This window comes from Protopterus annectens, chromosome 5.part0 (assembly GCF_019279795.1).
Source record: "Protopterus annectens isolate FY-2018-M chromosome 5.part0, PAN1.0, whole genome shotgun sequence".
Lineage (NCBI taxonomy): Eukaryota > Metazoa > Chordata > Ceratodontiformes > Protopteridae > Protopterus > Protopterus annectens.
The window spans coordinates 415,046,343-415,069,790 of record NC_056735.1 but is presented as its reverse complement, the minus strand read 5'-3'; the positions used below and the strand labels follow the sequence as shown (position 1 = coordinate 415,069,790).

The 23,448-nt window shown below is 46.7% G+C and overlaps 1 protein-coding gene across 1 annotated transcript in view; it reads left to right on the top strand.

Annotated features, from left to right (window-relative positions):
* Positions 1-23,448, top strand: part of KDM6A (lysine demethylase 6A) — a gene marked incomplete in the record, with an annotated part of 3,528,619 nt that overhangs the window by 463,293 nt on the left and 3,041,878 nt on the right.

Here is a 23,448-nt window from a genome sequence, read left to right as displayed (position 1 = left end):
GGTCCATCCCTTCAGCCTCTCCACCTGAGGAATTTTCCTTTGGGGAAACCTTGCATGCTATGAGGGAACAATTTCAGTGGCAGGGCCAAGATTTCTCAGACTCCAGAAAAAGGCTTAGAACCTTTCTACATTTGCCACAGCATAGGCCTTTAGCTATACCTCCAGTTCTTTCTGTTGTAGATGATGCATTTAATGATGCTTGCACTGCTCCTGATTCATTACCTCCGGCCCCTGCTAAGCCCGATAGGTTCTACAGGGTCCCGGACACTCATCACCATTTATACAAGGCTCCTTTTGCATATCCAGAGACTATCTCCCAGGGCCCTAAAGCTGTAGCAACTACATCTACTAAAAACCCCCCTCCCCTCTGAAAGGGAATCCAGGTCCTTAGAGCGATGGGGTAAAAAAGGTTACACCTCTGCTACTTTGTCAGCCAGGGCTTTGAACTGCCAATTTCATATGATTCAATATCAAGAGTTTATGCTCGACCAGTTAACTAAAAAGCTGTCCTCTGAAGAATCTTTAGATAAGAAATATGTTCAGGAAATGGTACATAACATACAGCAGGTTAGTAACCATTCTTTAAAATGTGGCTATGATGCACTGGAGGCTTCCTTTAGATCAGCCATGACTGGCACAATTATCAGGAGACATGCATGGTTGAAAGAGCAGGCATTACCAGACCATGTCAAATCAAAGCTTTTAGATGCTCCCATGGACAAAGTCAATTTATTTGGTTCCCCTGCACAGCAGGTACTAAAAAAGATGGAAGAGAAGGCAAAATCTGTAGAAACAGTGAAAGATTTCTTACAGGTTCAACCTCCAAGGTTTAGCAGGAACTGGCCCTCCAAGAATTGGTCCTTTCCGGACTCCTCTAAGACACAGAGAGGCAGGAATAGGCGTTCAAGAGGCAGAAACCAATCCAGGGGTGCCTACAGGGGACGCCAGTAGCAAGGTAACAACCAGCGAGGCACAGACGCAGCCACCACCACTACAACAACACAATCACAGTGACTTGGCTGTGGCACCGCCTACCAGGGAACAACTGGAAGCACCCTTAGGCGGAAAGCTAACATTATTTTCAAAGAACTGGCATTGCATCACAAGGGAAAAATGGATTTTGCAAACTATAGACCAAGGTTACAGGTTACATTTCCATACTCTACCAGCAAAGAGAGGAATGCCAAACCTACCACCTACTCAAAGGGCAGAAGCTCTAAAGCAAATATCTCAATTAAGAATGAGAGCTGTGGAAAAGGTACCATCTATGGAACAAGGAAAGGGATTTTACTCCAGACTCTTCCTGGTACCAAGAAAAGAGAGCAAATGGAGGCCTATTCTCGACCTGTCCGCTTTAAACACATTCCTCATTGTTCCAAAATTCAAAATGCTGACCCTACAGCAGCTCCTTCCCATGCTGGGCAAGGAGTCTTGGCTGGTAACTCTAGATCTCAAGGAGGCATACCTGCATGTCCCCATACAACCAAATTGCAGAAGATACCTCAGATTTCTTGCAGGATCAGAGCATTATCAATTCTCAGCATTGCCCTTTGGCTTATCTACTGCGCCCAGAGTGTTCACGAAATGCCTGGCATCAGTAATTGCTCATTGCAGACTTCAGGAAATCCAAATTTACCCCTACCTGGACGACTGCCTGATACAAGCGGACAACAAAAGCAAGCTAACAGAAGACTTACAAAGAGTCATTTACCTGCTGCAAGCCCTGGGATATACAGTCAATATAAAAAAGTCAAGGCTGATTCCATCCCAAAGAATAACCTTTCTGGGTGCAGAGCTGGACACATCAAAACAAATGGCATTCCTAACTGCAGCAGACATACTAAGCAGAACTACCACGGATGCCTACGAATGGATGCTGCATCCGGACATCTTCAAAGCCATCACAAGAGAATGGGGATTACCACAAATACTTATGTGCATCCCCACTCAATCACCAGCTAAAGAAATTCTGCACAAGGACGTACCACCCACTTGCTTGGAAGGTGGACTCCCTATCTTTCAGTTGGAAGAACCTGACAGCATACGCATTCCCACCACTTCCTTTGATGCACAAGGTGCTTTTGAAGATCAAAGAGGAACGTCCAAGGATCATTCTGATAGCTCCAGACTGGCCAAGGCAACATTGGTACCCATTGCTGAGGAGCATGTCTCGGGAACAAATACGGGCACTACCTCTGATCCCATTGCTGTTAACACAGAACAACTACAACATCCTGCATCCAAACCTGAAAACTCTGCAGCTAACTGCCTGGAACATTTCATAAGAACAATTAACCCAAATTTATCCCAAAGGGTTAAAGACATAATCCTTGAGGCTCGTAGACCTTCAACAAGAAAGAATTATGCAGCAAAATGGAAAAGATATCTCATTTGGAGTACTGCAAAGGGAGAAGATGTGGCACTGGTAAACATAGCCAACATCCTGGAGTACTTGGCAGAGCTCTTCCATACAGGCCTGTCCTATTCTTACATCAAGATACATGCATCAGCCATTTCAGCAGAATACAGCTTGGATCCTCCTGTCTTCTCACATCCTCTGCTCAGGCAGTTTCTGAGAGGAATTAAAAATGTAAAACCTCCCAGGAAACCACCATTGTCAGCATGGGACTTGAACTTTGTGCTAGAAAAATTGACACTTTCCCCTTTCGAACCAGCAGCAACAGCAGAATTACAATACTTATCCTGGAAGACTGCTTTCCTGCTGGCAATCACCTCAGCAAGAAGGGTCTCAGAACTACAGGCATTAATGGCAGTGCAACCCTTCCTGATCTTCCATCAAGATAGTGTCCATGAGAACAAATCCTACATTTATGCCTAAGGTGGTATCCAGAGTGTCTTTAAATCAGGCTATCCACCTACCTACATTCTTCCCCAACCCTCAGAACAGGGGAGAAAGACTGTTGCATACCTTGGATGTACATAGACAATTACGCTACTACCTGGACAGGAGCAAGTCCAATAGAAAAACTGACCAGCTTCTGGTAGCATATGCAACAGGAAAGGAAGGAAAACCAATTTCAAAACAGACCATCTCCAAATGGATAGGAAATTGCATTAGATTTTGTTACTCCTACCATGGAAAGAAAACACCAGAGAACATCAGGCCTCACTCCACAAGGGCTACAGCCACTACCACAGCTTTCTCTTACGAGGAGTGGCTACCAAGGACATTATAGAGGCTGCTACTTGGACCTCCGTGCATACATTTGCCAAGCATTACAATTTACCTTTATACTCTAGATCCCGAGCAGGTTTTGCCACTGCTGTTTTGCAAGGGATCCTAACTACACCATAATCTCTCCTTTTTTCCTCCTCCCCTAGTTTAGCTATGGTATTCTACCCATTTGTAAGGACTGCAGATGCATCCTTGAAGGACATAGTACAGTTTTGTACCTACCATAAATGTAGATGTCCGATAGGAATGCATCTGCAGTCAGGATTACCCACCCACCTTCCCCTCTGGGGTACTCCTAGGGTATTTGCCATCCTTCAGCTAGCTTGGGGGGGATCTGTTATGGTGTATTTGTTTGTATAGCTGTACATACATGCTTATTTTATGTGTTTGCTCTCTACTATTTGGAAACATTGGCATTTATCCAAATTTAGCCATCCCTGAGGGCACCTGGCATCTGGGGCAAGAAACACTGAGGAAAATGGCGTCGGCTGATGCCTTTATACCCGAAAAACTGCAGCTATGACGTCGGGTGAAGCGACACCAGCGGCCAGACCCAGACTTTGGAATCCGGCCGACCGAAGGGCTGCCTGACGACAGGACTACCCATTTGTAAGGACTGCAGATGCATTCCTATCGGACATCTACATTTATGGTAGGTACAAAACTGTACTTTTTTTTTCTTGATAGAATGTTCTTTGACAGACGTCTGTATGATTCATTGAGCTGTTAATCAGATACTTGCGTGCGAATGTGGAATTAATAGTTGTCCTGTCAAATGTATGTTTAAATCCGTAACTTCGACGTGTTTATTTTAAAGACAGTGTAGTATGGGCCTTTGAGAGATCTTAAGGCAAAGTATTACAGCCAGTATTTAGTATAGGTCCATACCATTGTCATTACACTAACTTTTATTAGGTGCCACCTGTAGGCATTTCTGCAGTTGTGTCCTGCTGACTCTTCTAGGCATCAAATATTGCTTGTTCATATTGGCATTAGTAATTTCAGAACCATACGTACGGAGTATTAAGATTTCATCTTGAATCTTACACACTGGCAAAAATCTGATATTTGATCTGTCTACTGGAGGTAGAGAGATTAATTGTTCGTATATTTATACTGTCATTAATTTCATGGTTTTCGAAATATCTCGACAACCAAGTAGCACAGACGGAACTACATAGCCTTGTATGAAAGCTGTCAGTTGTATGAACAAAGTGCTATTAACAGAGTATGTGTGTAACTTGAGTGGATGCTGAGATATTGTAAGTTGTTTACTAATTTTACAAACAATAGTTTCTATCTTTACTGTGTAAAGAATACTACTAATATAAATTACTTTGTGTTGAACAGTTTGCCATTTACTCTTTAGGGTGACCCTTGTGGTTCCAGAGGTATGAACATTTATTTGAAAATGTGTGGACATAATTTGATTCTATCAAAAGCTTAGGCTCCGCCCATTGGAAAGTACATTGCAAACTTCCAGAGCTCCAATGGAGAGAATGAGTTAAAAAAAAAAAAAAAAACAACAACAAAAAAAAAAAAAGCTAAAGATGATTGCGAATGCATTTAAAATATGACTTGCACAATCCTTTTCACATCTAAGATGCCAAACCTGTGGAATAGGCTCCTGTCCTAGAGGAGGAAATGTACAAACCTATGTATATGGATGGGCTCTGGGGCCTTTTATCCAGAAGTAATGTAATCTGTGGTCTTTGACGTTAATACTTCATATGTAATTATGAACTTATTTGTTAAGTTGGCATCCTTTAGGTTGGTTCATCTGGCAGAAAGGTTAAGAAATAAAAGGTTATAACTGTTGAAAGATCAGAGTAAGCAAGCAAAGAAAGTTAACTCATTAACACCAACAGTGCTTAGCTTGCTGTGATAGTCACACTTGCACTGTAGCTTTTGTGGACATTGTCCCAATAGTGCGTATAGCACGTGAAACACCCACATTAACACAAAGTACTTTTCTGCTAGAATTTCATATTGGTACTGAAAATATGAAAAAAAGATATTTGCTGAGCAAGAAAAGCAAAAAACTGCTTTGTTTTCCATTTTTCTTTGTACTGTCTGCTCTGCTCTTCAACCTTTAATAATTAACTATTTCCTGTAGGTTTTCATGAGATAAGAGCATTAATGGAGTAAGCCTTTAGCACCATGCAAGGACCAACATCTAAGGCTGTTTATCTCGTGTACTGTTTCATTTGTCTCCTGTGGATGGTGTGAAGCCCCCCTCCCCACATGCACACACCAAAAGCTAAGGAAAGAACTACGGACATTCTTCTTGTTTCACTGTTGCAATCATATTACTTGTGTTATCTGCCTGCAGGTAGCCCTCAGTCGACCTGAATACCAGAGACTTGGTATTTCTGCGTCTGTTGCGGTTACTCTAGGACTGACGTCAAGTCATCAGGGGTATAAAAACAGGCAGCCGACGCCATTACATCAGTCTTTCTTGCAGAGGAGCCCGAAGCAGTTTGCATGAGTGCCGGTCAGCCGCTACCTGAGTTTTCGTTTCAGAACTGAATCCTGAAATCTTCTAAAGCTAAATATCCCGTTGGGTATCCTTTTTTCTTGCTCTAACCGATGTCAGAAAAAGTCAACAATTGTCTCGCCTATTTAAAGCAAGTACCACACTGAGATTTCCATTCTTACTGTCACCTGTTTAGGCCCAGACCTCGATGTACCTTGCTGTCTTTTTGTTCAACACCCAAAGTATTCATCGTCGGGCCCTTATTGTCGCTAAATACTTTGGCTCTCCATCTCTGTATTCTGAAATGGCTTCGGTAAGTCATCCAACTACTGATATTCTGAAAAAACATAAGGACTAAAGACAGAGACAGCACATGTCCAAAACTGCCGATGACTCTTCTGTTAAGCTAGTCGCTAGTTTGCCGGTACTCAGTAAGGCGCTTTCGCAGCCCCTGATGCTCGCTTGGATGGATTCGCAGGCCGATACTGAGACTCATTTGGAGTCTGGTATGCCGTGAGACTCTTTTTTTTGACTACGTAACCTGCGTATGTCTCTTCCTTGGATGGGGCTGGAGCCGCTCTGCAGGCACCGGCTTCTGAGGAAGATGTCCTTCAAGGATGCATCTGCAGTCCTTACAAATGGGTTGTCCTGTCGTCAGGCAGCCCTTCGGTCGGCCGGATTCCAAAGTCTGGGTCTGGCCTCGGCTGGTGTCGCACTTCACCCGACGTCATCTCTGCTGGTCTTCGGGTATAAAGGCATCAGCCGACGCCATTTTCCCCAGTCTTTCTTGCCGCGTGGCGCCCGAAGCAGAAGCTGTTCGCAAGTGCCGGTCGGTCAGATCCAGAGGTTACTACTACCGAATACTACTTCGAAGACTTCTAAAAAGCTAAGTACCCCGTTGGGGACTCTTTCTTGCCTCAGCCGATGTCAGAAAAAGTGAATAACTGTTTAACTTGTGGGAAACCAATACCTCATAAAGATTTCCACTCTTACTGCTTACCTTGTTTAGGCCCAGACCACGACGTAGCAGCTTGTTTAGCCTGTGCTTCCTTCAACTGACGAACGCTTAGGTGTCGGTCGGAGTTTGCTGAACAGTTTTTCGGCTCAGATTTCGCGTACATTATGCCGTCGGATCCTCCGACTACTCAAATTGTTAAAAAACGCAAAGAAAAGGACCGACACTCGCGGTCCGCGGTTTCGCCGAAACCACGGTTAAGCAAACCGCGAGTGTCTCGGTTTCGGCCGAAACCGAGCAAACAGGTCAATCTACAGCCGAATCCATGACTACTACCGAGGCCCCTTCTACCCTAGTTGAATCGGCCTCTGAAGTTTTGCCTACTAATGTGGTTTCTCCAGAATTATCGGACACCATCCCTTTGGATGTCTCTACCCCAGCACGTGGTGCTGCTAGGCCTCCGGCAGCCATGTCTATAAAGGCCTTTGCCAGGGCTAAAGCAGCCAAAACTGCTAAGTCTGTGCCTGTTAAGCCCCCCTCTCACAGACCCAGTTCCAGTTCCCAAATGCTTACTCTGGCAGAGGATTTCATCTCTTTAATAAGGGGATCCCAATCTCACCCAGACAGGGCCTCTCAACCTCCAGAAAAGAGACCTAGAGCAGAGCCCCCTGAGCCAGTGTCCTCAGATGACTCTTCTGATGATACAGACAATACAAACCATCCAGAGGCTCCTTTTTCTACTTATGAAGATTCCGATGCTGAAGAATCTATTCCTTATGCCTCTCCACCAGAGGAATTTTCCTTTGGGGAAACCTTACATGCCATGAGAGAGCAATTCCAATGGCAGGGACAAGATTTCTCAGATTCAAGAAAAAGGCTTAGGACCTTTTTACACTTACCGCAACATAGGCCCTTAGCTATACCTCCAGTTCTTCCTGTTGTGGATGATGCTTTCAATGATGCTTGCACTGCTCCTGATACTTTACCTCCAGCCCCTGCTAAGCCCGATAGGTTCTACAGGGTACCGGACACTCATCACCACTTATACAAGGCTCCTTTTGCAGATCCTGAGACCATCTCCCAGGGACCTAAGGCAGTAGCTTCGACCTCAGCGAAAAACCCTCTCCCTTCTGAAAGGGAATCCAGGTCCTTGGAGAGATTGGGTAAAAAAGTATACACCTCTGCTACTCTCTCAGCTAGAGCTTTGAACTGTCAGTTTCATATGATCCAATACCAAGAGTTTATGCTTGATCAGTTAACTAAGAAACTGTCCTCTGATGATTCCTTAGATAAGAAATATGTTCTAGAAATGGTGAATAACATTCAGCAGGTTAGTAACCATTCTTTAAAATGTGGCTATGATGCACTGGAGGCTTCATTTAGATCAGCCATGACTGGCACAGTTATAAGAAGGCATGCATGGTTGAAAGAACAGGTCTTGCCGGATCATGTTAAAGCAAAGCTATTAGATGCTCCTATGGATAAGGTCAGTCTATTTGGTTCTCCTGCCCAACAAGTAATGAAGAAAATGGAAGAGAAGGCAAAATCTGTACAAACAGTTAAAGATTTCCTACAGGTTCAGCGCCCAAGGTTTAGCAGGAACTGGCCTTCCAAAAATTGGTCCTTTCCAGACTCCTCTAAAACTCAGAGAGGCAGGAATAGGCGTTCCAGAGGCAGAAATCAATCCAGAGGAGGTGCCTGCAGGGGACGCCAGTGGCAAGGCAATAACCAACGAGGCACAGATACAACCACTACCACTGCAACAGGACAATCACAGTGACTTGACCCTCACACCGCCTACCAGGGAACAAATAGCAGCACCCTTAGGTGGAAAATTAGCCTTATTTTCAAAAAAACTGGCACTATATCACAAGAGACAAGTGGATTTTGCAAACTATAGACCAAGGCTACAGGTTTCACTTCCACACCTTACCAGTAAAAAGAGGAATGCCAAACCTACCACCAAATCAAAAGACAGAAGCTCTAAAACAAATAGCTCAATTAACAAAGATGAGAGCTGTGGAAAGGGTACCACCTACAGAACAGGGCAAGGGATTTTACTCCAGACTCTTCCTAGTACCAAGAAAAGAGAAAAGCTGGAGACCTATTCTCAACTTGTCCGCCTTAAACACATTCATCATTGTTCCAAAATACAAAATGCTGACCCTACAGCAACTTCTTCCCATGCTGGGCAAGGAGTATTTGCTGGTAACTCTAGATCTCAAGGAGGCATACCTGCACGTCCCCATACGACCAAATTGCAGAAGATACCTCAGATTTCTTGCAGGATCAGAGCATTATCAATTCTCAGCATTGCCCTTTGGCTTATCTGCTGCGCCCAGAGTGTTCACGAAATGCCTGGCATCAGTAATCGCTCATTGCAGGCTTCAGGGAATCCAAATTTATCCATACCTGGACGACTGCCTGATACAAGCGGACAACAAAAGCAAGCTGACACAAGACTTGCAAAGAGTCATTTGCTTACTACAAGCCCTGGGATACACAGTCTATTTAAAAAAGTCAAGACTGATACCATCCCAAACAAGAACATTCTTGGGTGCAGAATTGGACACAGTAAAACAGATGGCATTCCTAACTGCAGAAAAACAAGAACAACTTCCTCTTTACTTCTTGGCATTAACAAAGCAGAACAAACTAACAGCAAGGAAAGTACTGCAGGCCTTGGGCTTCATGACATCCTGCATAATCCTGGTCCCCCATGCCAGACTGCATATGAGAAAGCTACAGTGGTACCTAAAGAATTTATGGTCTCAACACAGGCACAGCTTGGAAACCGAAATACCACTAATCCCATGCCTGAAACAAGAGTTCCTATGGTGGGCTCAGGCATGCCAGTCAAACCCAGGTTTGTCCTTCCACAACATTCAAACAAGCCAAACCATCACAACGGACGCCTCAGACCTCGGTTGGGGGGCCCACATGCTGGACAAGTGCATTCAAGGCTTATGGACTCCAGATCAGCTGCACCTGCACATAAATCAAACAGAAATGCTGGCAGTAAAACTAGCAATCCAGAATTTCAGACCATTCCTCAAAGAAGGCCAATTGATGATAAGGACAAACAACACCACAGTCGTGGTACATCAACAAACAGGGAGGCACTCATTCATACCCCCTATGCCGAATGGCTCTGGACCTATGGAATATGGCTCTCGGCTACAACATTCAGTTACAGGCAATATTTGTACCGGGAAAAGAAAACATCCTAGCAGACATGTTAAGCAGAACTACCTCGGATGCTCACGAATGGATGCTACACCCGGACATCTTCAAGGCCATCGCAAAGAAATGGGGAATGCCACAAATAGACCTATTCACATCCCCACTCAATCACCAGCTCAAGAAATTCTGCACAAGGACATACCACCCACTTGCTTGGAAGGTGGACTCTCTATCCTTCAGTTGGAAAGGCTTGACAGCATATGCATTTCCACCCCTTCCTTTGATGCACAAGGTACTACTGAAAATCAGAGGAACGTCCAAGGATAATTCTGATAGCTCCAAATTGGCCAAGACAACATTGGTATCCATTGCTGAGGAGCATGTCTCGGGGGGAAACGTGGACACTACCCCTGATTCCTTTGATGTTAACTCAGAGCGACTACATCATCCTGCATCCAAACCTGAAAACTCTGCAACTGACTGCCTGGAACATTACATAAGAGCAACTAACCCAGATTTATCCCAAAGGGTTAAAGACATTATCCTTGAGGCCCGCAGACCTTCAACAAGAAGGAACTATGCAGGAAAATGGAAAAGGTTTGTCATTTGGAGTACTGAAAGAGGGAAAGATGTGTCAGATATTGCCAACATCCTGGAGTATTTGGCAGAGCTTCTCCATACAGGCCTGTCCTATTCCTCCATCAAGATACATGCATCAGCTATTTCTGCAGAATACAGCTTCGATCCCCCTGTCTTCTCACATCCTCTACTCAGGCAGTTCCTGAGAGGAATTAAGAATGTAAAACCTCCTAGGAAACCACCATTACCAGCATGGGACTTGAACTTTGTGCTAGAAAAGTTGACACTCCCCCTATTCGAACCAGCAGCAACAGCAGATCTTCAACACCTATCCTGGAAAACTGCTTTCCTACTGGCAATTACTTCAGCAAGAAGGGTTTCAGAACTACAGGCTTTAATGGCAGTACAACCCTTCCTAATCTTCCATCAAGATAGTGTCCATGAGAACTAATCCTACATTTATGCCTAAGGTGGTATCCAGAGTGTCTCTAAACCAGGCTATCCACCTACCTACCTTCTTTCCCAATCCACAGAACAGGGGGGAAAGACTGCTGCATACCTTGGATGTACATAGACAGTTGCGCTACTACCTGGACAGAACCAAGGGCAATAGAAAAACTGACCAGCTTCTAGTAGCTTATGCAACAGGAAGGGAAGGAAAAGCAATTTCCAAACAGACAATCTCCAAGTGGATAGGAAATTGCATAAGATTCTGTTACTCCTACCATGGAAAGCAAATTCCACAGAACGTAAGGCCTCATTCTACAAGGGCTACAGCCACTACCACAGCTTTCTTCAGGTGGCTACCAAGGACATTATTGAGGCGGCTACTTGGACCTCCGTGCATACATTTGCCAAGCATTATAACTTACCTCTATACTCTAGATCCCGAGCAGGGTTTGCCACTGCTGTTTTGCAAGGGATCCTAACTACACCATAATTCTTCTTCCTCCTCCCCTAGTTTGGCTATGGTATTCTACCCATTTGTAAGGACTGCAGATGCATCCTTGAAGGACATAGTACAGTTTTGTACCTACCATAAATGTAGATGTCCGAACAGGATAGCATCTGCAGTCAGGATTACCCACTCTCCTTCCCCTCTGTGGTACTCCTAGGGTATTTGCCCACCTAATAGCTAGCTGGGGGGGATCTCTTATGGTGTATTTGTTTGTATATATGTACATACATGCTTATTTTTTGTGTTTGCCTTCTACTTTTTTGGAAACATTGGCATTTACCCAAAAATTTAGCTATCCAAGAGGACAACTGGCATCTGGGGCAAGAAACACTGAGGAAAATGGCGTCGGCTGATGCCTTTATACCCGAAGACCAGCAGAGATGACGTCGGGTGAAGTGTGACACCAGCCGAGGCCAGACCCAGACTTTGGAATCCGGCCGACCGAAGGGCTGCCTGACGACAGGACAACCCATTTGTAAGGACTGCAGATGCTATCCTGTTCGGACATCTACATTTATGGTAGGTACAAAACTGTACTTTCTTCGCACTACCTTTATTCGACACACAGACTTCTTTCGAGTCTTCAATTCTGTCTAAAGCTAGCTACTTTCTACCCAAACTCAAGCACTTGCTTCCTTGCCACAACATCAAATGCTTAAAATGGTAGACCACCTGATTATGCTGATTAGGTGGAGACTGCCTTCCCCTGCTATGAGAGAGACCTGTCCCCAGTAGCTTTAACAGACCAAGAGTCCGATGAGACTGAGGTATCTGAATATGAAGACATGCTCTTATCTGCTAATGAGGATTCAGATGCCAAGGAATCCATTCCATCTGCTTTTCCTCCAGAGGAATTTTCTTTTGGTGAAACCCTACGTACTTTGAGAGCATTTCCACTGGGAATGCCAAGATTATCCTCAGTCCAAAAAAGACTCAGAATTTTTATTTTTGCCACAGCATAGACCTTTAGCAATACCTCCAGTTCTGGATGATGTCTTTATGGAATCCAGTCTAACTCCTGATACTTTACCCCCTGCTCCTAGGAAACCAGACAGGTACTACAGAGTTCCCGACTCAAATTATTTTTCAGAAATCCTACTGCTGACCCAGAGGTCATCTCCCAGGGGCCTAAAGGTATAAAAGCAACTACAGCCAAGAATCCCACACCTTCGGACATGGATTCCAGAGCTTTAGACAGATGGGGTAAAAAAAGTATCCACCTCTGCAACTCTCGCTATTAGGGCATTGAATTGCCAGTTTCACATGTTGAAGTACCAGCCGCATATTATGGAACTTAAGCAAAAATTAGCTACCTTTACAGACTCTGCAGAAATTAAAGAAATATAAGAGCTTAAGTATTCTGCAAGCCAAGTCAGCAAGCATACCTTGCAGTGTGGCTTTAATGACCTAGAAGCATCTTGCAGGGCAGCAGTCACTGGGTCTGTGCTGAGAAGGCATACTCTGCTTAAGGAACAGACCTTGCCAGACCATGTCAAATCAAAGTTGCTAGACACTCCTTTGAACAAGGATAATCTGTTTGGTACCAAATCAGAAGAGGTTCTTAAAAAGATGGAAGAGAAAGCTAAATCTTTGCAGACAGTCAAAGATTTAAGTACAGCCTCCTAGATTCAGTAGGCATTGCCCCTCAAAGCATTGATCCTTTCCAGCCCCCCCTCAAGGCCATCTCAAACTAGACCCAGGTGAAACAGACCCCCCCAGACTGCAGTCTCAGGGTATGCAGGGATCTAAGCAATGGAGTGTCTCCCCTTCAAAAACAGGAAGTGCTAAGCCACCCCCTTACGGAAAGAATTCACAGTGACTTCTCTACTCCACTACTCTACTGTTTGTGCCCCTAGGAGGAAAACTTGCTATCGCACAAAAAACTGGACTTCCATCACCAAAGACAGATGGGTCCTCAACATTGTATCCCAGGGGTTCAAATGTTGCTTCTACTCACTGCCAACCCTAAAAGGGTTCCCAGACCTTCCTCCATAGTGGGCAGAGGCACAAAACCAAGTTCAATCCCTGCTGTGCATAAGGGCAGTTCAGCCTGTTACTGCAGAACAGATAGGTTAAGGGTTCTATTCCAGACTTTTCCTGGTACCCAGAAAAGTGGGCACTTAGCGTCCAATCCTAGATCTTTCCATTCTAAACACCTTCCTGGTGGTACCAAAATTCAAAATGTTCACCCTTCAACAGCTTCCTATGCTGGACAAAGATGCCTGGTTAGCCACCCTAGACCTAAAGAAGCTTATCTGCGCATCCATATCATGGACTCATGCAGGAACTACCTACACTTCAGGGCAGGATCTGTGCATTATCAGTTACCTACACTTGCCTTTGGCTTAGCCACTGCTCCCAGAGTATTCACAAAATGCCGGGCTCCAACCATTGCCTACTGCAGACAGAGAAAAATTCAAATTTACCTGTACTTGACTTTCTGATTCAGTCACACTATTAACTAAAAGAAATCAAAACTAGTCCTCAGTCAAAAGATTGTAATCCTAGGAACAAGCTTGTACATAGCATCCCGGATGGCATTCCTAAAAAGTCTGACAGGCTACTTCACTCAAATGGCCATTAGAACCCAGCTGTCCGCAAGGAAAATCCTGCAGGCACTAGGGTTCATGGCGCCTTGCATCCTAATTCCATATGCCAGACTGCATATCAGGAAACTTCAATGGTACTTAGTCTTTGGTGCCAACATTCTCAGGACCTGGAAACTTGTCATTCCTGTCATACCTTGTCTAAGGACAGAGTTTCTTTGGTGGGCAGCAGCATGCAACCATAACAAGGAACTTCCCTTTACTCAGCCCCACGCTGCCCAGATCCTAACAGATGCATCAGACTATGCTTGGTGGCAGACCTGGACAGGTGCATTCAGGGCCACTGGAGCCCAAGTCAAATTCATCTGCACTTCATCCAAAAAGAGATGCTAGCTGTTCATCACGCTCTAACAGCTTTCAGATCCCTACTCTCACCAGGCCCCTGCTAATAAAAACAGACAACACCACAGTTATGTGGTACATTAACATGGAGGGGGCAACCCACTCTTAACCACTCTGCAGGCTAGCCATGGCCCTCTAGAAAACTGTCTTGGACATGCATGTCCATCTGCAAGCTCAATTCCTGCCAGGCAAACAAGACTTACTGGCAGACGACTTGAGCAGAACTCTCCTACACCCACGAGTGGCAATTAGAGCCCAGCACTTTCAGCCTTCTGATCCAGAAATGGGGGACCCCAGAGGTGGATCTCTTTGCCTCCCCCTGTAATCAGCTCAGCAAATTCTGCACCAGGACACCTCACAGCAGGGCCTGTAAAGTGGATGCCCTATCTTTCCAGTGGGTAAATCTCTCAAACTATGCATTCCCCCCCCCGATTGCCCCAGACTGGCCACGCCAGCACTGGTACCCACTACTGCGCAGCCTGTCATCGGTGCCACCCTGGCACCTACCCCAGAGCCCGACCCACCTCACTCAGCAGGGGGGGACAGATCTTGCATCTAACTGCAAACCCTGAATCTTGCAGCCTGGCTTATTCCTTGAATTCTCCCCCAGTTACCAGCCTAAGCAAGCCAGGTGCTGGACGTCATTCTTGAAGCCAGAAGAACCCAGTACAAGGAAATCCTATGCGGATAAGTGGAAAAGGTATTGCTCCTGTATTCAGTCTAAATGAGAGGCATACAGCTCTGCCCTCCCTACCCTCTAATCCTGGATTACTAAGTACATATACTCCACAGACGCCTGTCCTTCTGTGTTAAGAACCATGCCTCTGCCATCTTGGCTCATTACAACACTGAGCCACCCCTCTTCTCTCACCCTCTCAAACAGATGTTCGTGTTTCACTGTTGCAGTCATTACATTTGGGTAATCCTGCTGGCAGTTTGCCCTCATTCGGCCTGAATTCCCCAGTCATGGGTTCTGCGTCAGCTGCAGTCGCCCCTTCCCTGACGTCAGGTCGTCAGGGGTATGAAAGATGCGGTCGACGCCATTTTCTTAAGTCTTTCTTGCCACTTGGTGCCCGAAGCAGTTCCCAAGTGCCGGTAGGTCGACTCCTGAGATTTTCGTGTTCGAGTTTCAGATCCGAAGTCTTCTATAAAGCTAAATACCCCGTTGGGGAAACTTTTTTCTTGCTCCAGATCAATGTCAGAAAAAGTTAATACTTGTATTTCTTGTGGGAAACAAATACGTCATAAGGATTTTCATTCTTACTGTATTCCTTGCCTAGGCCCTGGTCAGGTTTCTGGTTGTCTGTTTTGTGCTAGATTTAACCAACGCTTTAAGCATTGGTATGATTTTGCTTTAAACTATTTTTGGACGCCCGTTTAATTATCCAGAAATGTCTGGCAGCCATCCGACTACCGGAGTTCACAAAAAACACAAAGGAAAGAGACAAGGCCCCAAACCGAAGCTTCTCCTAAGCCAGTCGCCAGTTCGCCGGTCCCCAGTGAGGCGCTTTCGCAGCCCCTGACGCCTGCTACTTTAGAGTAGCAGACTGCTACTGACTCCCACGTGGAGTCTGACATGCCGCTGGAAACTCAAGGTATTGGAGCCTCTGATATCCTTTCAGATGGGTCTGTAGCCGCTGAGCAGGCACCGGCTTCTGAGGGGTGAATTCAGACCTAAACCTCTTTACATCAAACTGACTTCAGCTTCAAAGGCAAAGACTGAAGCACCTTCCAAAGCAAAGAAACTAACTCAAGAGCCACGTGTTCATGCCTCTATTTCCAAAAAACAGATGCTCAAAATGGCCGAAGACTTGATTACCTTGATCAGGGTTCCCATCCCCCTCCTGATAAGAGGCCTAGGCAAGAGACTGACTATGAATCTTCAGATCAGGTTTCCATTTCTTCTGATTCCTCCTCTTATCAGCAATATCCCCCCCCCCATGAGAATTCGGATGCTGAAGAAATCCATACCTTCAGCTTTTCCTCCAGAGGACTATTCTTTTGAGGAAACCTTACATACCATGAGGAAGCATTTCCACTGGGAGAGCCAAGATTTTTTCAGAATCTAAAGAGGCTCTGGGATTTCCTTTTACTACCTCAACACAAGCCACTAGCCATCCCACCTGTGTTGGACATTGTAGATTTTTTCGGAGTCTAGTCTTACCCCTAACTCCTTCTAGCTCCTGTTAAGCCTGACCGATATTACTGGGTTCCTGACTCTCATAATTTCCTTTTTAAAAACCCTGCTGCAGATGCAGAAACTATTTCTCAGGGTCCCAAAGGAGTTGAGGCTTCCGCTGCAAAAAACCCTACCCCCTCTGACAGAGATTCTAGGGCACTGGATAAATGGGGGAAAAAGGTTTACACATCTGCTACCTTGGCTATAAGGGCCTTAAACTGTCAGATGTTACGTGGTCCTATCTCGCCTACATTCTTAACTCACGGGTTCGGAGCAGAGAATCTGCTCTGACTCGGCCAAATTTCTCTAGCACGAAGTCTCTAATTGGCTGGGCTAACCCGGTATCCCAAGATGCACCTCGCCCTAGTCCCAGATCTCGTTTGCCGCTTGTAAAGTTAGGACGTGGTCTCGCTTGGCTGTGGCTGAGTACCCTTTCAAATACTTTTTCTAAGTATTTTAGCAGTCTGTTATTTTACAAAAACTATTTTAATAGCTAGTTTTCTCCTTGTCTAAGTTTCATTGTGAGTGTTAGTGAGATTGTCTGTTTGGGGTATCCCTTTGTTTGGCGGGCTAGGCCCGTTTAAGTTAGAGGACCTAGTCCTCTCCTATGCTGTTTTTCTGGTGTTAAAACTGTAGTTGGATTTGTTCTGTTCTTTCCCTGCTACTCCAAGAAACGTTTGATTTAGAGTTCCTTGGCCGTTAGTGGTGTTTGTTTTCCCGCCTTCCTCTTGTGTCGGTTGACAGTGTGCTGTTATTCTAAAGAGCAGAAGGAGCATAAACCCTCCGGGTTTAAAAAGTGTGCTAAATGTGGCTATAAAATGTCTATTACGGATGGCTATGCCATCTGTGTGTATTGTCTTGGGGCTGTTCACTTGCAGGAGTCCTGCAGTTTCCGCCATGCTTTTAGCGCGAGGGTACTGCAGGAAAGAAAAAATAAACTGATTTTGAAGGGCCTGATTAAGCCCTCTTTTGAGAAGTCCTTAGATTCTTCTTCTTCCAGTCCTAAATCTAAGCCTTTCAATGCCAAGATGAGATCTCCGGCTCCGTCTGCTTCCTCTGAGCCCCTGGAGAAGGTTAAAATAGTGGTTGCTGCCTCCTTGGCTCCATTGTCCTCTGGGCCGCAGGAGAAGGTTTAGATAGGGGATACTACCTCCTCGGCTCCATTGTCCTCAGGGCCGCAGGAGGTTATCGGTGGTGCTGGAGCCGACCTCTGCTTCGATATTATTGGAGCCTATTCGGAGCCGGTCACCCAGTGTCAGCCATGTGTCTCCGGGTAGAAGATCCCGATCTCCTATTTCCTCCAAATCCTCGAGGCTGTCTGATTTGGATGTGGATAGGGTGGTCCAGAGGCTCTTGCAGTCACCAGTGCTAGCAAAACTGTTCTCTGCTCTGACCCAGTCAGCTCCGGAGCCAGTCCCCATTCTGGTACCTGTGATTCCTCCTCCGAGCACCCATGTGTTGGAGCCAGAGTGCTCTGCGCCAAGTGATGTTCTCGTGTCGGCTCCGATACCCCATGTGAGTCGTTGGACCAGAGGGGGATACCTCGGGACTACTGTCTGTTCCGAGCCTCCCTCTTGGTGCTTTGGCTCGGGGAATCCCAACCCCGGTCGTGGTCATGGAGACGGGTCGGTCCTCTGATTCGGGGGGACCTGCCTTCAAGGCCATGAGGAGCGCACTGGCCAGATCGTCCATTACATCATCTGGATCGGTTACTCCTTCCCCTTGCACCCCGGCTAGAGCCTCTGACACCCCCCTATCCTTGAATGGCAGAGCCAGAAGGTCTGGGGATACCCCCTTCAGCAGTCCCCTGCTTTGAGGGCCCCTCAGAGTCTATGCCTGAGGAACCCCCTAGTAAGACATTGTGCAAGACGAAGCACATAGACTCCCAGGACAAGTCCCTCACTTCCGATACCGACCTAGAGTAGTCAGAGGGGTCCCCCAAGTTGTCCTCCCATGATGTCTCTTTCTCCGACATCCTGGAGACTTTGAGGCAGAGGCACAACTGGCCTTCCAAGACCCCCTCTGAGGAGGAGTCTGTATTCCTCAAGGCCTTCTGAGCTCAACCCTCCGCCTCCTGGGTGTCTCCATCCTTTGAACTCCCGGACTTGATTTGTCGAAGGGTGTGGGAGAACCCTGATTCCGTGGAACCGGTGCCCAGACGTCCAAACAAGTTTGTCGGCTCCCCCGGACAAAGAGTTCCTTACCAAAGGGGTTTCGGTAGATGCCTTAGTGGTGGTGGCGGCAGCCACTCAGCAGGAAGTGGCAGAGGCTGCTTCAGTTCATCCTCCTAACAAGGAGTCCAGGAGTATGGACAGCGTACCCGGTCTTTGGTGTTCTTTTACCTTACGGTCATTGAATTACCTCTGTCATTTCACTCTGCTCCAAAGGGATCTCCTGAAGGAGCTAGGAGATACTCTGACGGCTAACATGCCTGAGGCGGTAGCGCAGACTGTTAATGCCCAGTTGTCTACCCTAGGTTCCATTGTCAACTCGTCTGAGGCTCATATCTTATGCAGCCGAAAGGGCGAGTAGGGCAGCTAGCTCAGGCGTAGCTCTTGGAAGGCAAGCCTGGATGAGTCTGTGTCATTTCGCAGAGGCCTTTAAGTCTTCCTTCTCTGATGCCCCCTTTGATGGGTTCTCTCTCTTCGGACCAAAAGTGAAAGACACCCTCACCAGATGCGAACAGGAGGGAAAAACCCTATCTGCCGTAGGGGCCCGTTTTTCTCTTCCTTCTAGGCCTTATCCCAAAGCTCAGAGAGGAGGGAAAATATGGCTCAAAAAGTCTGAGGCCCTTTCCCGCAAATCGAGGTGAGTCCCCCTCCAGAGGCGGAGGGGGGGGGGGGATTATTCCGGAAGACTCCGTCCTAGAGGCAGAGGAGGCCCCCGCAACTCAGGAGACCGCAATTAATTTTGCTGTTCTTCCTTCCAGCGTTCCTGAGGCGTTGCCCGACTGTGCTATTCCGGAGCCAGTCGGGGGCTGAATTTCGTTGCATCCAGAAGCCTGGGAAAGCATCACCCAGTATTGTTGGGTGCTTCGAATAGTTACCGGAGGTTACACTATATTCCCTTTGTGTCGACCACCCCCCACAGTCAGAAGGATCCCGGACGTCCCACCCAGACAGTGGGATCAAGCAGCACTAGAAGTTGCAAAGTTGCTGGAAAAAGGAGTCATCCAACCAGTCCCCTCAGACCATGTCAGATCAGGAACTTACTCACGACTCTCTTTGGTGCCGAAAAGAACAGGGGACCTGAGACCCTTTCTGGATCTCAGTCGACTGAATCACTATGTTCTGAAGTCCAAGTTCCGGATGGTCACACTTCAGTCCATTTTTCCACTGCTGGAGAAAGGAGTATGGATGTGCTCCATCGATCTCAAGGATGCCTACTACCGCATCAAAATGGAAAAGGCATCCAGGTGTCATTTACGCTTCTGGTTAGGAGCCAGTCACTTCCAGTTTCGTACCCTGCCCTTTGGTCTCACCACCGCCCCCAGGGTGTTTACCAAGTGTTTGGCAGTGGTGACAGCTCACCTGAGACGTCTAGGATTCCAGGTGTTTCCGTATCTGGACGACTGGCTTCTCGCCGCCCCCACCAGGCATCGGCTCGTTCAAGCCAGGGAGATGACCATCTCACTTTGCCAATGTCTAGGAATTACTTTGAACTGGGAAAAGTCTGCCTTGCAGCCCTTACAGCGTGTTGTTTTTATAGGCGTAGAGCTAGACTCTATTCAAATGCGTGCCTTTCTGCCACAGGACAGGATAAGTGTTGCAGTCTCAGATCCACGCACTGTTGCCCCTCAGAAAAGTTCAGGCCAGGTTAGTTCTTCAGCTCTTGGGATCCATGGCCTCCACCATCATGCTGGTACCTCTGGCCAGGTTACACATGCGGATCCTACAGTGGCTCCTGTCTGTTCAGTGGTCCTTTCAGAAGCTTCCTCTTTCAAACCTGATACTTCTCACGGAACGATGCAAACAGGACCTCCTCTGGTAGCCATGCTCCTCCAGTCTGGATAGAGGAAGGAGCTTGATTCCTATGTCTCTAGTGGCCACGGTGACCACGGACGCCTCCCAGATGGGGTGGGGGGGGCATTATCTAGGCAGAACGGTCCATGGCACCTGGCAGGATCATGAGGTACACTTGCACATCAATGTTCTGGATATGAGAGCGGTGTTTCTGGCGTTGCGAGCACTCCAAGATTCGCTACTTCGGGGAACGATTGCAATTCACTCGGACAACATGTCCGTAGTGTGGTACCTGAACAAGCAGGGGGGAACCAAATCTTATCCCCTCTGTAGAGAGGCCATGCGAGTGTGGCAGTGGGCAGTGTCTTCCCAACGGTTTCTGGTGGCAATGCACATTCCGGGGAAGTCCAACCTGATAGCGGGCTGGCTAAGCAGAGCTATTCTGATGCCTCACGAGTGGTCCCTGAACAACCGAGTGGCGGTTCAGATCTTCAAAAGGTGGGGTCAGCCCTGCTGCGATCTCTTCGCCAGCCCCCTCAATGCCAAATGCAGCAAGTACTTAACTCTGATCCCCCCACAGGGGGAGTCACCCAGGGACGCTCTAGCTCACGATTGGCCCCCCGGTCTTGTCTACGCTTTCCCTTCATTTCCTCTGTTACCAAGAGTGATACAGAAAGCCATATCCTTGGGAAGCAGGATGATCCTTATTGCTCCACACTGGCCTCGACAAGTATGGTTCCATTTTCTTCAACGGTATGCACTGGACGGTCCGTGGACTCTGGACCCAGTGCCGGACCTCCTGAGTCGCATGTCAGGACAACTTCATCCATCCCTGCAAACTCTCAGATTGACAGCCTGGCTGTTCCACTTCCGTCGCTAGTCAGACTACATTCCTTTTCACCTGAAGTGGTGCACATCTTGTCTTCTCATAAGTCTTCCACCAGGAAGATTTATTCCAGCAAATGGAGGAGATTCTCTATTTGGGCTCAGGCCCAAGGTTTGGACCCCTTCACAGACCCAATTCCGTCGGTCTTAGATTTTTTAGCCATGTTGTTCAGTCAGGGCTCCGCGCCCGCTGTACAGTTGGCTGCGATTTCCAATTTTCACACATCCTACGAGCCCTCTCTTATGGGCCACAAACTCTGTAAAGCCTTTCTAAAAGGCGCTTGGTTACTTCATCCCCCTGTTTCAGAACCTCTACTGCCATGGGACCTGAACCTTGTGCTACAAGCTATGATGTCACCACCCCTTGAACCGGCTGCCACTTGTGACTAAGTTCCTATCTTGGAAGACTACTTTTCTGATGGCCATTACATCAGCCAGGAAGGTATCAGAACTTCAAGCTTTGTCCATTAAACCCCCGTATTTGATTTTTCTTAAGGACAGAGTTTCCCTGAGGCTTAACCCTTCCTTCCTTCCTTCTGAAGGTGTCATCCACTGTCAATCTCCATCAATCTGTTGAGCTACCAGTGTTCTTTACAAACTTTTCCAATAAAGCAGAGTTCAGGTTTCATCAGTTGGATGTGCACAGACGACTGAGATTTTATTTGCATAGGGCTAAGCATGTTAGGAAATCTGATCAACTGTTTGTGTCCTTTTCAGAAAACAGGGCAGGTTGTCCTATTTCCAAGTGCACAATTTCTAAATGGATCAAAGATTGTATTTCATTCATCTACTAGTCAGCAGGCAGAACTTTACCCTTTCCCATCAAGGCTCATTCCCGAGGGCTATGTCTACATCAATAGCCTTCCATGTTAGGCTTTCCTTGGATGATATTTGTGCTGCGGCCACTTGGGCCTCTCCCAACACTTTTATTACTCCTTACAAGCTGGACGTGGCTTCTAGGGGCCAGGCTTCCTTTGGTTCCACGGTTCTCAGGAGTATCTGCCTATGAGCCTCCCAGGATAGAGGTGCTGGGGACGCTGTCCCGTGAGTAAGGAATGTAGGCGAGATAGGACCACATAACATCAGATGTAATGGGATCCTATCTCGCCTACATTCATAACAGATGGGTTCGGAGCCGATCCATCGGCTCCGATTCGGCCACTATACACTAGAACGAAGTCTCTCATTGGCTGGGCTCCCCCTTATCCCAGAATGCACCACACCTGCTTCTCCAGATCTAGTTTGCCGCTTTCCAAGCTGGACGTGGTCTTGACTTGGCTGGAGCCAAGTGTATTTTTCTTAACCTTTTTGGTCTTTTGACTTTGGGTTTCTGTCAGAATTTCAACAAACAGTGGTTTTCACAGCTTTGTGAGCGTGTGTTTCCTTGTTTGGTGATTTTTTTTTTTATAGTTTTTATAATTTTCGCGCTTCTGGTATACTGGGCAAGGCCCGTTTGAATTAGAGGGCCTTTGCCCTTCGCTGTGTGCTTTGGTTGTTGTGTGTCAAAGTTTTTTTTCTCTGCTTTTTCTGTTGTATCGGGCTAAGCCCGTTTAAGTTAGAGGGCTTTAGCCCGTGTATTGGTCCGTTTCGGTGTACTGTACTTCGACGTTAAGGGCCCTGTCTACCTTGTTTTCAAGATGTCTAAGGAGCAGAAGTCAGGGTTTAAGAAATGTGCTAAGTGTTGTTATAAAATGTCTGTTACAGACAACCATGCGGTCTGCGTTTACTGTTTAGGGCCTAAGCATCTTCAAGATACATGCAGTGTTTGTCATGCCTTTTCTTCCAGGGTCCTTCAGGAAAGAAAAAACAAATTAATACTAAAAGGTCTTATTAAGCCTTCTTTTGAGGAAGCATTGGCTTCATCTCCAGCTTCTAAAAAGAAAAAGTTGTCTGATCCGACCAGCCCGTCGGGCCCGACACCCAAAAAGCATAGATCGTCTGCTCCGACCAGACCGTCGGAGCCGACATCCAAGAAACATAGATCGACCTCTTCTTCCTCGGCTCCAATGGCTTCGGAGCCAATGGCTGAAGGGTCTGCCTCTGTGCCTCTTTCCTCGGCTCCATAGGTGTCGGAGCCGGAGGTTAGTGCACCGACAGGCCAATCACCTACTTCGGCTCCTTTGGTTT